General features: G+C 38.0%; 1 protein-coding gene across 1 annotated transcript in view; it reads left to right on the top strand.

The window, feature by feature from the left end:
* Positions 1 to 1,542: 1,542 nt before the first annotated feature.
* LOC145280008 (uncharacterized) overlaps positions 1,543 to 16,482 on the top strand; it is a 116,932-nt gene continuing 101,992 nt past the window's right edge. The window contains exon 1 of the mRNA XM_080131638.1: positions 1,543 to 1,656. The gene's annotated coding sequence lies outside the window, so the exon portion shown is untranslated. The remainder of the gene's footprint in view (positions 1,657 to 16,482) is intronic.

Here is a 16,482-nt window from a genome sequence, read left to right on the forward strand (position 1 = left end):
AGTTAAGCTTGGTTTGGCAATTCATCATGAAGAGAGTGACACCCAAACACCGTTTGCAAATTGTGCAAATGTATTTTATTTATTAATTTATTCATCGCGGACTATCATCCTCACCATTCTTAGTTGTTGCTTCACGGCGTTTCTTCCAACTATTCCTCTGGCCTTCGTCAGGTGATAACCACGACGGGATAGGAACTCCGAATCTCCTGACTGCATTCTAAGCAATTACTGCCATCCACAATTGTTGTCGTCTCACCACGATTTGACCAAGTAAGCCTCTGGCCGGCTTTTGGATAGAATTGAAACCACTATCTTCAGACAATTTTCACCTGGAACCGTAGAGATTCAACGTCTCTATCCACTGCGCCTCGGACCCCGAAGGTTCCAGGTGAGAATTGTCTGAAGATGCGGAAACGGAAGCCCTCAATCCCATCTGCCACCGTCCTACCACCAACCCAACAACCGAGGCAGCAACAACAACAGCAGCCTCCACAACAGCTGCAGCAACAGCCACGGCAGCAGGCACAGCAGCAGCCGCCAAACCAGCCATTGAACCAGCCACAGCAACAACATCGGCTGCTCCGGCCAATTCCACAGCCGATGCCGTGAAAACAGCAGCAACAACAAAAACAGAAGCAGCCGAAGCAGCAACAGCCAGAACAGGGGCAGCAGCAACACAAACGGCCGCAGCAACCAGACCAGGAACAATATCAACCAGAGAAACAGCAATTAAAGGAGCAGCAACAACCAAAGGTCCCCACACCAATTGAGACTGGGGACCAAGCAAAGAAAAGACCTCTGAGAATGAATCCACTAGCAAGAAGGAGAGGAACTCAATCTCACCACTCCCCGGTTCATTCGAAAGAATAAAAAAGAAAAGTAAAAGAAGAAAAGGGGAAGAAAAGGCGGTCCCCATTCTCTGTGAGCATACACCACCCCTAACAACAACACAACCCACTTCCACTCCCAAACCACACACTGCACCAACACTAGACACCACACCAACACCAAACACCGCACCAAAACCAACACCAGACACCACACCAACACCAAACACCACACCAACAGCAGACACCACACCAACACTACACCAACACCAGACACCACATAGACACCTGTCCCCACACCAATGCAAATTGAGCCATCACCCCAGAAAGAAAAGAATGGATCCAGGAGAGGGAGAGACCCTTCAGACTCCCTTGCTCACGGACATTTCAACAGGGACCCTCGCCCTTGAAACGAGGGAGAAACTTTGTTTTGTAGACCCCCTGTCTGTGGCAACGGATTTACCACACCGGCAGAGAAAAAATTTAAAACCTCTACTGGACTACCAACAGATAGGGTGAAAAAGACGTTAATGTCCCCTCTAATTTCCCGGCCTGCAAGACCAATGTGTGGACAATACTGAAGGACGCTGAAGGGGCTGTTTCGGGAATTGAACTCATTAGAAAAAATGACCTTTCCCTGGACGAACTGTCAAAACAATGCAAAGAAAGGGTCCCAGTGTTGGTTCATTCATCACTTTATAGGACCCTGAAGTTGAAGGCATTGTGAGAAAAGGTCAGGACATGAAAAACCTGACCACCTTGAGCATTGCATACAATGTCGATGTCCTTTCCCCGACTGACTTCGGAGCTGAGTGTGACACACCTTAAGGTAGGTACCATGGCTTTGAATTTGGCTAGTCTGAATCCGAGGGGCTTGACCTCTTTTTCCTGGGAGTAGATGTGGCTCTGATTCAGGAGACGCATTTCATTTCTTCTGTAGACTGTCAGCCGCTTGTGAGAGGGTCTCATTCTTCAGTCAGCTCGACGCGTGTTTGTAGATTGTTGGAAGCAGGTAGTGCTAGTGGGAGATTGGAACGCTATCTTAGACCCTGAGATAGATAAGGTAGGAGGCGAAGCTAGAGTGTCGGAGAGGTGCGAGTCCAGCCTGGCTCATCTGATGGCAAGATGCGGTCTGGTCGACAGGTTTCGGGTCGAGCATCCGGGGCGGGAGATGTGGACGTGGACCAATAGCGTTTCCTCCTATCCAAATACCTATTTGGACAGGATGTTAGTTAGGAGAGGCGAAGTAGACTTCCTATCCTGTCCCACGTTCACTTGGCTACGCCAGACGGACCATAAACTAGTTATTGCCCAGCTAAAGCTAGGAAATAGGCCTAAGTTAGCGGGGTACTGGAAGTTAAACACCTCCCTTCTGAAGATACAAGACTTCCGAGATCAATTAAGAAAATTAATTAAAAAGGCACTAGTGGGGTCGGTTACCGGGAGTAAGTGATTAGGTCTCAAAGCCAAGATCAGAAGCTTCTCTGTCAAGTATGTCCAGCGCCTCGCACTAGATAAGGCCAAGACGAAGAAGCAGCTAGAGCAGAAACTAGCCCGGGCTATGGGAGAGGGTAATAGGGTTAGTCAGGAACTACCTAAGCAGGGCCTTCTGTGCAAGACTAGCGAGCGCTATGAAGGTCAAGTAGCCAGAGCTAGGCTTAGAAAGATAGGCAACGAGGCAGTCAATTCTGATGCAGACATGCGCCGTGAGGTTTCTAGGCGTAGCTCGGACAAATGCATTGTGAAAGTCAGACATCCGGATGGATGCACCCTGGAATCGACTCGGGAGATCTGCGAGGGGTTTTGAGAACATTTCGAGGAGCGTTTTACGCAGCAGCCCGAGGAAGTGTCCTCTATAGTATCAGATCTGACCGAATGGTTAATTGTAGGCATAGACCAATTCATACCATCTAAAAAAATTCCAACAAAAACCTAACAGCCAGCCATGGTTCTCCCCAGAATGTGCTGCTGCTATCGCGCACAGAAATCAATTTTTCCATAGCTACCAACGTAATAGATGCACTGAGACTAAAGCTGCTTTCAGGTCTGCCAGCAACCATTGTAAAAGAGTAATAAAAAATGAAAGAGAGCTCTATGCCCAGTCTGTTAAATCCAAGGTAGCTGATCAGCGGCTTGGATCCCACCAGTTTTGGCAAATAACAAATAGGATCCTGAACAGAAGTGTGCGTTCTATCCCAACCATTATCAATGGACCAGAGGTCATCTCGTCAGCATCAGACAAGGCCAAACTATTTGCAAAGAACTTTGCAGCTAATTCTACCCTATGCGACGAAGGCCATCAACTCCCCATATTTCCTCCTATAACACAGGACAAGCTAGGTAACATACAAATATCCGTGCATGAGGTCGTCAAGCTAATCAAGAACCTAGATTCCAGTAAAGCAACTGGCCCTGATGGCATCCCAATTATAGTGTTAAAAAGGCTTCAACCAGAACTTGCTCCCATACTTACGAAACTATTTAAGCGCTGCCTTAAGGAGAAGTGCTTTCCGACTCCCTGGAAGACCTCATCAGTTTGCCCTGTATTTAAGAATTCAGGTGATAAGTCATCTCCCTCTCAGTACAGACCAATAAGTCTCCTGTGTGTTATGAGTAAATTGCTGGAATCCATATTAAATAGAGAAATAGTCAACCACCTCAGCAGAAACAACCTTCTTAGTGACACACAATATGGTTTCCGCTCTGCAAGAACTACCGCAGATGTGCTGACGGTTATATCCCACAGGATTAGTGAATCTCTTGACAAAGGCTTCCTTTCTAGGGCAATTGCTCTTGACATATCAAAGGCCTTCGACAAGGTATGGCATAAGGGTCTACTTCACAAGATTTCCAGCTACGGTATAACTGGAAATGTTTTCTCAATCATTAAATCATTTCTCTCCGATAGGCTCATAAGAGTAGTGGTAGATGGACAAAAATCGGAGGCCTGCAATATAAATGCTGGAGTCCCTCAGGGGTCAATCCTGGGCCCAACTATCTCCCTGATCTACATCAATGACCTCCCTAAACACATACTTAAATCATTCATTGACATCTATGCTGATGACACGACCATCTACGGCAACACATCAAAGGCTGTAAATGACAAAGTTCTCTCTGATTCTCTTTCCTCTGATCTCGAGCGCGTGGTTCAGTGGGGAAAGATGTGGCTGGTTACCTTTAACGCATCCAAAACCAAACTCCTATCCTTACATCATCAACGCTCTGATCCCCAGCTGGAATCAATTGTGATGGATGGCTCTCGTCTGGGTGAGACCCCGTGTTTTGACAAGCTTCTGGGTTTGACCTTTACTCCTGATCTGAAATGGAACACGTACATCAAGTCTGTTGCCAAGGTTGCTGGAAAGATGGTGGGATCCTTCTACCGCTCCAAAAGATATCTCACTACTGATGCAATTCTCTATCTATATAAAAGCCAAGTACGTCCAAGGATGGAATACTGTTGCCATATCTGGGCAGGAGCGGCCAAAAACAGCCTATCATGCCTTGACAGAGTACAAAATATACTTCGTGGCTTAGTGGGGGATGCCCTTTTCTCTACCCTGCAACCTCTCTCCCACAGAAGAGATGTTGCGAGTCTATCCTTGTTTTATCGTTATTTTCATGGCAGGTGCTCGTCTGAACTCCAATCTCTGGTCCCCCCTCGCCAATCTTTCACGAAAAACACCCGTCTAGCTGAAGCCACTGTGAAAAATTTCCCCCACTCTATATCTGTGCCTAAATAAAAACGCGGATTCAATGAACAAAGCTTCTTTCTTAGAACTGCACGCCTGTGGAACTCTGTTCCGTCTGCCTGCTTCCCTCCGGACTACAACTTGGATGTCTTCAAGTCCAATGTTAACAAATTCCTAATGAACCGCCCCCTTAATTAAACACTTCATCAAATCTCCACACTAACGTAATGTACTTGCAATAACCCTTATCCATGAGTGGCTTCTGGGCCTTGATAAGTGGTGATCACTGTGTAAAAAATTTTTAAAAAAGCCCGATCTTCCGGTCCTTGAGTTTAGCGACTATTTGGCCGACTCTCCCCGCCTTGAGGCAGCTAGCGCATTGGCATTACATTTAACTAATTCCCTATTTTTTTTTTACTAAAAAGTCTAATGTTAACAAATTCCTAATGAACCGCCCCCCTAATTAAACACTTCATAAAATCTCCTCACTAACGTGATGTACTTGCAATAACCCTTATCCCTGAGTGGCTTCCGGGCCTTGATAAGTGGTGATCACTGTGTAAAAAAAAAAAAAAAAAAAACTTACATGAAAAGGGGACAGCCCTTATCATGTAACACTAATATATATATATATATATATATATATATATATATATATATATATATACACATATATATATATATATATATATATATATATATATATATATATATATATATATATATATATATATATATATATATATAAGGAATGTAAAAATACCAGCGGTGGTTGACGTTATGTTTTGAGAAAAATAGAAAAACCGAATGAAATTATTAAAATAATCAACGTTTCGTCCTTATTTCAGAGGACATCTTCAGGATAATTGAAGTAAAAATGCAAGAAAAGAAAAAGTCATAGATCATACGAAAAAGAGAAACAGATTTTGAATCCTACCCATGTTGATATCCTACACATATGTTTGTCCTTCCCGACATGGGTAGGATTCAAAAACTGTCTTATTTTTCGTACGATCTATGACTTTTTCTTTTCTTGCATTTTTACTTCAATATCCTGAAGATGTCCTCTGAAATAAGGACGAAACGTTGATTATTTTAATAATTTCATTCGGTTTTTCTATTTTTCTCAAAACATATATATATATATATATATATATATATATATATATATATATATATATATATATATATATATATATATATATATATATATATATGGCCCATTGCATCGCTCTATGTCGTTGAAAATAGACGTTTATCAAAATCTCATTGTTTGATCTAGTGATGCATCAGTGGAGCAAAACAAATGCTTTCAACGTTTTAGTGTCATTTAGCAGACATGTCTTTCTTTATTTCTTCAACCTTTTTTGCATTATGAAAGTTTCTTTATAAAGAAAATATCGTTACATGGCTGCCCCAGTTTGCGTTCGTTGCACACGAAACCCACGCGCTTAGACCGATATTTTACAAGTCTGTCACCACCAGCAAAGACGTCACTGCCTCGCCCCGAACCGTCACGCTTGCATAATTATGGTATTACACACTACTGAAGTTAAGCAACGTTGATTCTGGTCAGTATTAGTGGAGTGAGCATTTGGAAATCCTAAGCGCTGTATGTCATCTCAGCCTGGCCGGGATATACATGGGATACTGCATATTTATTTGATATTTCCTAGAAATTGGGTTTTACGATTTATGTACGACAAAATAAGGCACGACAAGGCAAAATAACTGTCTCCTTCGCTATCCGTGTGATATTTAGGCATGTCATTCGAGCAACCTGGGATTTTTTGTGTTAAGCAACCGCTTTTAATTTAGACGGAAAAGGATGCTGCTTATTTTTTTTTTTCTAGTTTTTTATTTTTTATTTTTTAGATTCACAGGTTGCGAATTGGGGTAATTAGGTCATTTTTATCTTTTCATAGTACATTTTTGGAGAACATTTTCAAAAAATACTTACTATAAAAAAGAATTTTTTTTTAAACAGAAAAAAATTTACGATTTTTAAAAGTAAACAATTTTTTTCTTTTTGTTTTAAATAAAGGGAACATTTTATTTTAGTGACTGGCTCTTATTTTTTTAATATTTTCCCTAAATCTGGAAAACAAAACCTGTTTATATTTTTACAAAAATTTTCATCGAAAAAACTATACAAATGGGTTTTACTAAATATGTACGATCAAAATTATTCTTGATCAATATACGACTGCGGTTTGTCATAGAGAAAGAACGTGTAAAGTTGCTTGAATCTGCAGGAGCTGAATCGGTAGGTGTGTCAGAAATTTCGTGAAAAATATTGAATAATTCCACCGTCTTTCCAAGCTTCGAAAAATGTAATTCAAGCCCTAATTTTTTTTTCAATTAAAGGAGCCAGGACCAAGGTTTCATTAAAAAAAAAAAAAAAAAAAAAAAAAAAAAAACAACGTGGGTTTTTTTTTTTTTTAAGTTTTTACACTTTGGGATTTACAGGCAAATTTCTAAAAAACGCTACCGTTTTGTTTTAAATTTGAATATATTATTTATTGATGTTTTATCTTCAATTTGTGATATATAAAACTTTGGTGAGTAAATTAATTATTTACTTTTTAATAGACACTTGAAAATGGGGAGGGCACGCCCTCCCCATTTTCAAAAAATTAAAAAAACGTTTGTCTAAAATATTATATTCGGTTTATTGGAAAGAGCATAAAATTTCACATTGACCCTGAAAATATCGTAAAAATTGAATCACTAGAAAAGTTTTGATAGATTTTTAAAGTTTAAAAATTGAACAATACTGAGCTCGTAAAATTCAATTAATTTCATTACTGTTTTTTTAAAAATAAAAAAAATATTTCTATTACTTTTAATACAACTTTAATAGTTTATTTTGGAAGTATAATCCATAAAGTAAATAAACAACACACTTTTAAAAAAGAAATTACAAGTTTTTTTTATATATTATTCGCAGTTTCGTGTTAGGGGTGTCAAAAATTCCTACAAAAATTCTGATACACCTACTGAATCGGACATTTAGTCGTGCCGGATTTTGATCGTACATAAGGGGGTTTACTAAAAATGTACGACTAAATAATGTGCGATTATTTACTCCTGCTGCTGATTTGCTACAGAGTTTATCAGTGCAAAATATTGTACAAATCTGTTGTGGTATTATTAAAGCAACTTTTACATGGCCGAGCTACTGGGTTTGTCAGCGCAAAATATCGTAAAAGTCTGTTGTGGTATTATTAAAATAAACAATAAAATGAATTTACTCCCAAATTTCAATCGAGAGGTTATTTTTTTGCAAATGCATTTTTAGATTCATATAAAATGTATTTACAATTTTTTTATTTTAAATATTATTTTTTCCAAAGGCCATTTCCCCCCCGTTTTTTATATTATTTATTTATTTATTCATTCATTTAATTTTTTTTCTTTAAAAAAAACTTTGTGAAAAAAATAAACAAGTATATTTTTTTAGATTATTCGTGCCTTGGGGTGGGGGTGGGGGTGATTCCGAAAGGCATTTTTGTAATTTCAACCTTTTTCTTTATGGTCCATATTTACATTTATTTTGTCCATATTCATTTTTATTCGTCTGTATTCATTCCGCCTACATTATATGTGGCATAATTCACGTTGACACACCGGTTCCCGTTAGATCACCGAAGTTAAGCAACGTTGAGCCTGGTCAGTGCTAAAATGGGTGACCATTTTGGGATTCCAGGTACTGTATGTGGTCACCACATATCTTTTTTTTATTATTATTATATTTTCACCCCAAACAAGGCACATTGCCACTTTGGTATAGAGGACTACTATCAGGCACATAAGCTACTGGGGTACCATGTAGGGAGTTGGGCAGTAAGATGCCGGTTCACGTTACACTTGAACTTCTGCATGTCAGTACAGTTGAGGAAGCAGGAACCCGGAAGGGAATTCCAAAGTCTAGCGGTTCTGGGGAAGAAACTACTACATCTAGGGATCTCCACTGTGTAGGGGTGGGATTTAGCTGCTTGTCTGGTTTGTCGAGGGTATTTACGTCGTCGGGGTACAAATGCTTGCAGTTCGTCAGAGCATTCACCATTAAAATACTTGTAGAACAAGCAGAGGAACGTAACATTTCAATAGGACAGAGGCTGCAGCTTAGATGACAGTTCAGGACCTATCAGGTTGGCGACTCTTTTGAACCTTGTACAAGAGTGAAAGACTAGTAGCAGATGCACCAGCCCAAATATGACGACAATACTTCATACAGGAGCGAATGGTGGCCTTATAGCGGTACAGGATTATTTCGGTGTTAGTAGCTTTCTAGCACGGTAAAGAGAGCCTACCTTCTTCGCATCAGTCCTGGCAATGCTTTCAATTTAATTGTTCCAACTCATGTTTCGTGTGAACGTTAGGCCGATGAGTTCAAAAGAAGTCTTTTCACATACTGAATCTTTGGTCATTGCTACTGGTGGTATAGAAGGTTTCTTGTGGTTATTGAAGGAAACAAGTTTAGTCTTGGCAGCATTGAATGTGACCATTCATTTTTGTTCCCATTTTCTACAGATTGGAGGTCATCCTCTCGACATTGTTTCCAATCGTCTAGCACTTCTCCTTGCCACTGGACTCAAGCAATGCCGATTCAGGAGAATTGTAGTGTGGGCTTGCGTGACCTTTCTCTTACAATTACACGAGGGTATCCATTGTCTCTTGAAAGTGAACGATTGCATACGTTCGTCCGTGTTCGATTGACGAATCGAGGGGGATCATGTTTTCGATGCTTAACTTGTCTCGTATCGAAGAAAGGGGCCGATTCAACTTCTTGTGTTTGTTTCTTTTTCGTGGATAGGTACGAATATAATCACGTGATATTCGCCACCCACTTTAGTAATTCGTTACAGGAATTTATCAATTAATTTTTAATATGTTATTTCGCTCATGTATTTTGTGACTTCGTGTTCACATCATAATTGTATTATTTTATTTTTTGTTCATCCCTACACGCATCTGGCACAAAGTCTATGATTCTGAGTTCCTCGTCGTTGTATGAATAACATAAGACTTGTGGCGGGCCGTTGGAGAGGGGCATGAATTGTTAGCGCCGTATAAATCGAAAAAAAAAATGTGAGTAAATCTTATTAGAAATATACACTTTCAGTAGCATTTTCGTTATGGTTTTACTAAATATGTACGACTAAAATTATGCCCGACCAATGTACGACTGACTGCTCCTGCTGTTTGTCATATAGAAACAACGTGTAAAGTTGCTTGAATCCGCAGGAGCTGAATCGGATATTTAGTCGTGCCGGTGTTTTCATCCTTCTTGACCCTCCACGATTAAAGGAGTAAAAAACATAGGATATTACATAAACGGCCCATTTTTTAAAAAGGAATTTTACATTGTCATAAAAGTGTCATTGAGTTATTTTGTAATACAATCCGGAATGCATCAGTAGTTTCAAAGTCAGCAACACCGACATCAAATCAAATCAAATATGAATTGCCGCATTTATCTTGTAGTACAATTAGAGAACTTATGAGTAAAATAATAACTCGATTGATTTAGATGGGTTTCTTTACATATTGTGTTTCTAATCAAACAACCCCAAAAAGGTTGGTATGCCGTAAAAGTAGGTAAGCCAAATAGACAAACAAGCCAGGCAGGATTATTCAACTCGACTCAATAGAAAAAAAAAAATAATCCGAAAATAAAATGGAAAAATTGCGCGTGAATCGACTTATATATACATTGAGGCACATTTGAAAACATCTAGGTTTTCATGAACGTTTCATACTTATTCAATTTTTACCAAAACATTTTATTTTTGATAACGAGCTAATACCGTTCGAAATATTAAAATTTTAAATATAATTGGAACTATAATTTTACATGCTTTTATGCATTAAGACTTTTAGGACATCATCGAAAAATTTCTATTTGAGAACAACCTGTGGTGTTCCCTGGAGTTTGAGTGACAACAAGTATCCCCAGATTTCCAGTAATCTCCACCTCTTTCATTAATCTTTGCAGATGGATTTGCATTATAGCCATAGCAGTTTACCATTGATTTTTAATTGGCAGCAACCATTGGTCTTCACTGTGGTTTGGGTGGCAAGTGGCAACAAGCCTCTCCAGGGTCCCAGTCCTCTTTGCACTCATCCAGTCTAGTTAGTCTTCTCCGTTTTTCATCCTCCCTGACTCTCCACTACACTATTCGGTGTAGTACCACTTGATGCTGATATTTTTTAAGGGGCAAGGGTTAACTCACGATCATACACTTATAGTTTTCTTGTTTTCTGTGTTTCACTTCTGTAGTAGTTTCTATATGTCAGGCTAGCTCATGTGTGTCAGTCTCCGCCTTCAACGTTCACTTTAGTATTTCATCTGTCCCTGTTATTGTTATCCATTCTCTCACATTTTTTCAAGGTTTTTCGGAATTTTCACCCAAACGTGAATATATACAACACTAGCATTTTAGCCCGGCGTCTGAGTAATTTGGTCGAGACCGCAGAGGTCATTTTTTTTTTTTAAACTTTGACTCCTATTATGACGCCTTAACATTTATTGTTTTCGGTTCAAATCAAGTTATTAAGTTAGATCCATATCCAAGGAATCCATATCTAAAATTTCAATTGTTTAGACCCAAAATTGGCGGAGGAATTTGGTAGAATTCTCAAAGGTCAAATCGTTGAACATTGGCCCTTAACAGTCACATTTCTTGTCAAAAACGAATTACAAAGATTTTCCCAAATCTCACTACCCTGTATATCAAATTTCGAGTCTGTAGACTGAAAATTGACAGAGCTATTGCGTAGGAAAATGTACACACAGACACACACGTTCACTTTTATAGATATATAGACTAGCATGGGTACCCGGCGTTGCCCGGATGTTTGGAGGTGTAGGTTGAGCAAAAAAAAAAAGCGGTCAGTTTTTTAAACTTTGACCCCTATTATGACCGCTTAAAATTTATTGTTTTGGGCTCAAATAAAGTTAAGTTAGATCCATGCCCAAGGAACCTTTATCTAAAATTTCAAGTGTTTAGACCCAAAATTGTCGAAGGAGTTTGGTAGAGTTCTCGAAAGTCAAATCGTTGAACTTTGACCCCTTAACAGCCTAATTTCTGGTCGATAACCTATCACAAAGATTTTCCCAAATCTCAGTACACTGGATATCAAATTTCGAGTCTGTAGACTAAAAATTGACAGTTATTGCGTAGAGAAATGTACACACAGACACACAGACACACACAGACACGTTCACTTTTATAGATATACTAGCATTTCAGACCAGCGTTGCCCGGGTGTTTGGAGGTTATGTTTAGCAAAAAAAAAAAAAAAAAAGCGCTCAATTTTTTAAACCTTGACCTCTATTATGACCCCTTAGCATCTATTGTTTGGGGCTCAAATCAAGTTATTAAGTTAGATCCATGTCCAAAGGAACTTTGATCCCTTAACAGCCAAATTTCTAGCCGATTACCGATCACAAAGATTTTCCCAAATCTCAGTACCCTGTATATCAAATTTTGAGTCTGTAGACTTAAAATTGACAGAGTTATTGCGTAGGGAAATGTACACAGACAGACACACACACGCACACAGAAACACTTTTACTTTTATAGATATATAGATTACTAGATTCCAAATATCCAAACTTTTTTAGTGTAACCGCCCTGTGCATCAATAACCTGCTGCAGACGATTGGTGAATGTTCTACACGAGTCACTGATGATTTTTTTTTTGGGGGGGAGGCGGTTGGGGGTAGCTCATTGATCACTTAATTTCTTCTTCAGATTCTCTAAATCTGCATGGTGGGAAACTGAGACTTTACTCTCCAAGTTAAACCAAGTATCTTGATCTCATCAGTTGATTTGAAACGTTTTAGTGCTCTCAACACCAACATTCGGTTCACATTTAAGGTCTTCGCAATGTCTCCTACAGACATTCCGGATTTGAATAGCTCTACAAAGTCAATTCGCTTCGCTAAATCATGCGGTATATTGTTAAACGTAATTTTCGAGTTAAACTTTAGGTACTTGTACAGTTTAATCAGGACATTAAAAAATGAAAATATCGAAAAAAGGGGGTTATATTGTACGTATCCATTTTGGACTGAAGATCTTCAAAAAAAAATTCACTTAATTTGACCGTGTTTTTTTTTGTTGTTGTTGTTTTTTTGTTTTTTACAGCGGAAAAACACGAAAACACGTTTTTATGACAGCACGTTGAAGGTAGACATTTTTGAATTTTTTTAACACGCCACGGGGAGGTAACTCAATTTAAAGCGCCGACACTCCCTACCCATCTTTAATTCTAACTTTTCGTCCTAAAAATCGAACCTTTTGCTCGGTATCATAACAAATTGTTTTTTTTCGCTGTAAAAAAAACTACTTGATGAAATCAAGTGAAAATTTTTTTCGGAGAACTTCATTACATAACGGATACGTACAATATAAACATGTTTCGATATTTTCATTTTATAATGTCTTGATTAAACTATACAAGCACCAACTTTTATAACCCTAACACCCTCTCTTGTCCGAGGGCCGGGCCGCATCCGTCGCTATCCTGGTTCACGGGCGCATACTTGTGATGTACTCTTGGCCTTGTTCGTCGCTCCCAGCTCACAGGACCATAGATGCAACCCAGCACGGCTACATTCTTACTTGTCTAGTGGTGGACCCCTCAAGGGTGACCAGACTCTCACTGGTCACTGGAAAATATCTTTCTGCTGCTCAGGGCACGCGAAATGTGCATGACCCTAAGTCCGTGTGGCAACATTGTTGATTTCGGCCGTCACTCTGGCTTCGTGCTAGATCCAGTCTATCTCTTTCATCATCTGGCGTCAGGGCATACCTGAAATAAACTGCATCTTCATACAGGCCGGCAATCGAGAAAGAAAGAAAAACTCTGGTTCATTTTCGTAAAAACCAACAAAATAATTATTCATAAATCGTTCTACACTTGTTTAAAGTCGAGTTCTTTGATCCGAGCTTCATGATGCAGGTTGTATAACTTAAGTTCCTCTAATTAATTTCGCAGCTAAGAACAAGAGCTTTTCAACTTAGCTCTTATGAAGGTTTCGCCCTCCCCCAGGCGGGGTGAGAGCGATGTGGACACCTCGATGCCAGCCAGTAAAAGGACCCTAACTCTAAAAAGCCAATCGTTTTTATAAAACTGGCCTCTTCTCCCCTCTCTCATATTGAAGATTACTTTTCCTTTTTTTTCCTCTGAACCTCTTCTTTTTCTCTATTCCATTATCTTATTCTTTTTCTTCTCTCGTGAACTCCTTTCTCTATCCCCTTATTTTATTCTTTTCATTTTCTATTTTCTTGTGACCCTCTTCTTCCTTTTTCATGACCATATCTCTCCCTAGGTTCAATTTATTTATTTATCTGTCCAACTAACTTATCACTGGCTTGGTGGTCTGGTAGTTAAATACAACAGGTGGACCCAAATGACAACATCTCCCAGACACCAAAGCAGACCTTTTGAACCCAAGTCATTGTACCTGTCTCACTCAATTAGTAGTTAAAATTCATTTTTACCAAATCCAACTAGAAAAACAATCTCTTGTTCCACGAATTCTATTATCAGATTTTATATTTTCTTTTCATTGAAAAAGATACTATTTCTTCCATTATATATATATATATATATATATATATATATATAAAACTCAAATGACCTTGTAATGAGTGATGTAACTCACTTTCCAGTTTACGAAATCCGGTTGCGCATGCGCGCATAAACATTAACCTATAACAACGTAAACAAATAAACTCAAATCGCTTCTTTTGCAGATTTTGACCTGCGCACTGAAATATTAACGTTATTATTTCAAAATTATTATTTAACATGGGAAGAGTAGGGGTGTTTTGCAACTATTCTTTATTACAACTATCCTGTCGTTATTTTCTTACAACTAAACAACTTTAACCCGTTGACAAACATAAGAACAATTGTAGTAAAGCAAAGACTACTACTACTACTACTACTACTACTCTCTATTCGTCCCTTTTCCTTCCTTCCTTCCTTCCTTCTTTTTTTTATTTTTTGTTTACATTTCTAGATATAAAATAGTTGTGTGAGAACGGTGAATTTGTTGACACATTTACTAATCTGTTTCAATATTAGTTTTATTTTATTTATTTGGGTTTTATTTTTTTGCTTCAGGTTTATTAATTATTTTTTCTTTCGATTTTAAGTTTCTATAACTTGGTTAAAGGATTCCAATATGGGTTTTTCATTCTTATATTTCTAATCGGTAGGTTTATGTGCGTTTTTGCTGCTAAATTACTTTCGACGGCGTTCGATTCGTAGGAAAATCATGTTTAATTTTCGATTTTTGAGCGATTATTCGGAAAAATAGGTAACTTTAGGGAAATAGGGAAGAATTTTTTCATGTGTGAATGATCCGTCCGTGATTTTTCATTTTAATATACTTTCATGGAAATGTTTCTGTTATGTGAAAAAAAAACTATTTTCTTTACGTCACAAGTGCCACGCTCATACATGAATTCCGTAGCTAATATAACATACTGACCCAACGGGTCACGGGTAGTCTAGTGTATATATATATATATATATATATATATATATATATATATATATATATTATATATATATGTATATATATGTATATATACGTATGTATGTATATATATAGTATGTATATGCAAATATATATATGTATATATATGTATATGTAGGTATATATATATATATATATATATATATATATATATATATATATATATATATATATATATATATATGTAAATGTATGAATGATTAAAATATCCACCGTACTTTGGGATAAATTCACCAAATCCGGGGATAACTAAACTAAAAACAAAAAGTGCTCTTTATATACGCGGTTGCCAAAAGAGCACTTTTAGCTAGGACGTAATAACACCGGACTTAGCGCAATTACCCCAAAGTATGGTATGTATAAAATCATATCCAATCTACAATGTCATATTGTTGTATATTGATTTATATTGGAGGAGATGATATATTAAAACGTGTCATGTAGTGGATGTAAGATGTTCTTTTAACAGACAGATAATAAACGTATAAATCGTATGTATGTTGTTTAGCTAGGAGGACATGATATTGACGTGTAAACTGAATCATGTTGTATGAGACTTATCACACGGGATATTTTTACAGTTCATATGTAAGAAGAATAATATATGCTTCATACCTTTTTCCTGGAGAGTTCTTCTGTATCTTCCCGCTGCTCCGTGACGAACCATGAAGCAATCAGCACCATATAATTGAGACATCTGTTCTTATTTGTGAAACCATTAAAACAACTCTTTATATTTTTGTAATATAAATTTATTACTGCTGTCTCAAATGGTTTTCACAGGATCTGCAGTTTGTCTACATTTTCTGTTCATACAGCTCGCTCCCAAGCTGTCTGTCCACTCCTGTCTAGACGTCTGTCCGCTCTGGTGGTCAATCCTCAACTCTCTCAATCTCTCCAAAACTGACTACGTGTTCTCCCATGTCACCTAATTATGTGTCTCAGACCAATCTAATGTTTCCATCTAGTTATTTGTTTATCCAAATCCAAAAGAATGTTTACATCTATTTTCTATTTTCGCATTCCTTTTGCGATTTACACGTCAATTATTTCTTCCTCAATTAATTGTTTATTCTTCTAATCATAATAACTAATCCAGCGAGCATCCGTCACTCAAATCAATTAATAAGAATACAATAACAATAATAATAAGGTTTTGGCCATTGTTCCCGCTTGCCACAGTTAACAGATACTACGCTATGATCACATCCTAAAGAGTCATAACATTACAATATCAATGTATAAAAATGCAAATGTATGAAGTAAACAAAACCTATGCAAATCATGAATACATCGTAAATATACTTCTACTTAGTGGTGTTAGCATCAGTTTTTGGCACCCAGTGCGGTCGTAAAATTTGCCCCCCCCCCAGCATATAATTACCTGTTTTGCTCC

The sequence above is a fragment of the Euprymna scolopes genome, chromosome 7, assembly GCF_053919585.1.
Source record: "Euprymna scolopes isolate OS-2025 chromosome 7, ASM5391958v1, whole genome shotgun sequence".
Taxonomy (NCBI): Eukaryota; Metazoa; Mollusca; class Cephalopoda; order Sepiida; family Sepiolidae; genus Euprymna; species Euprymna scolopes.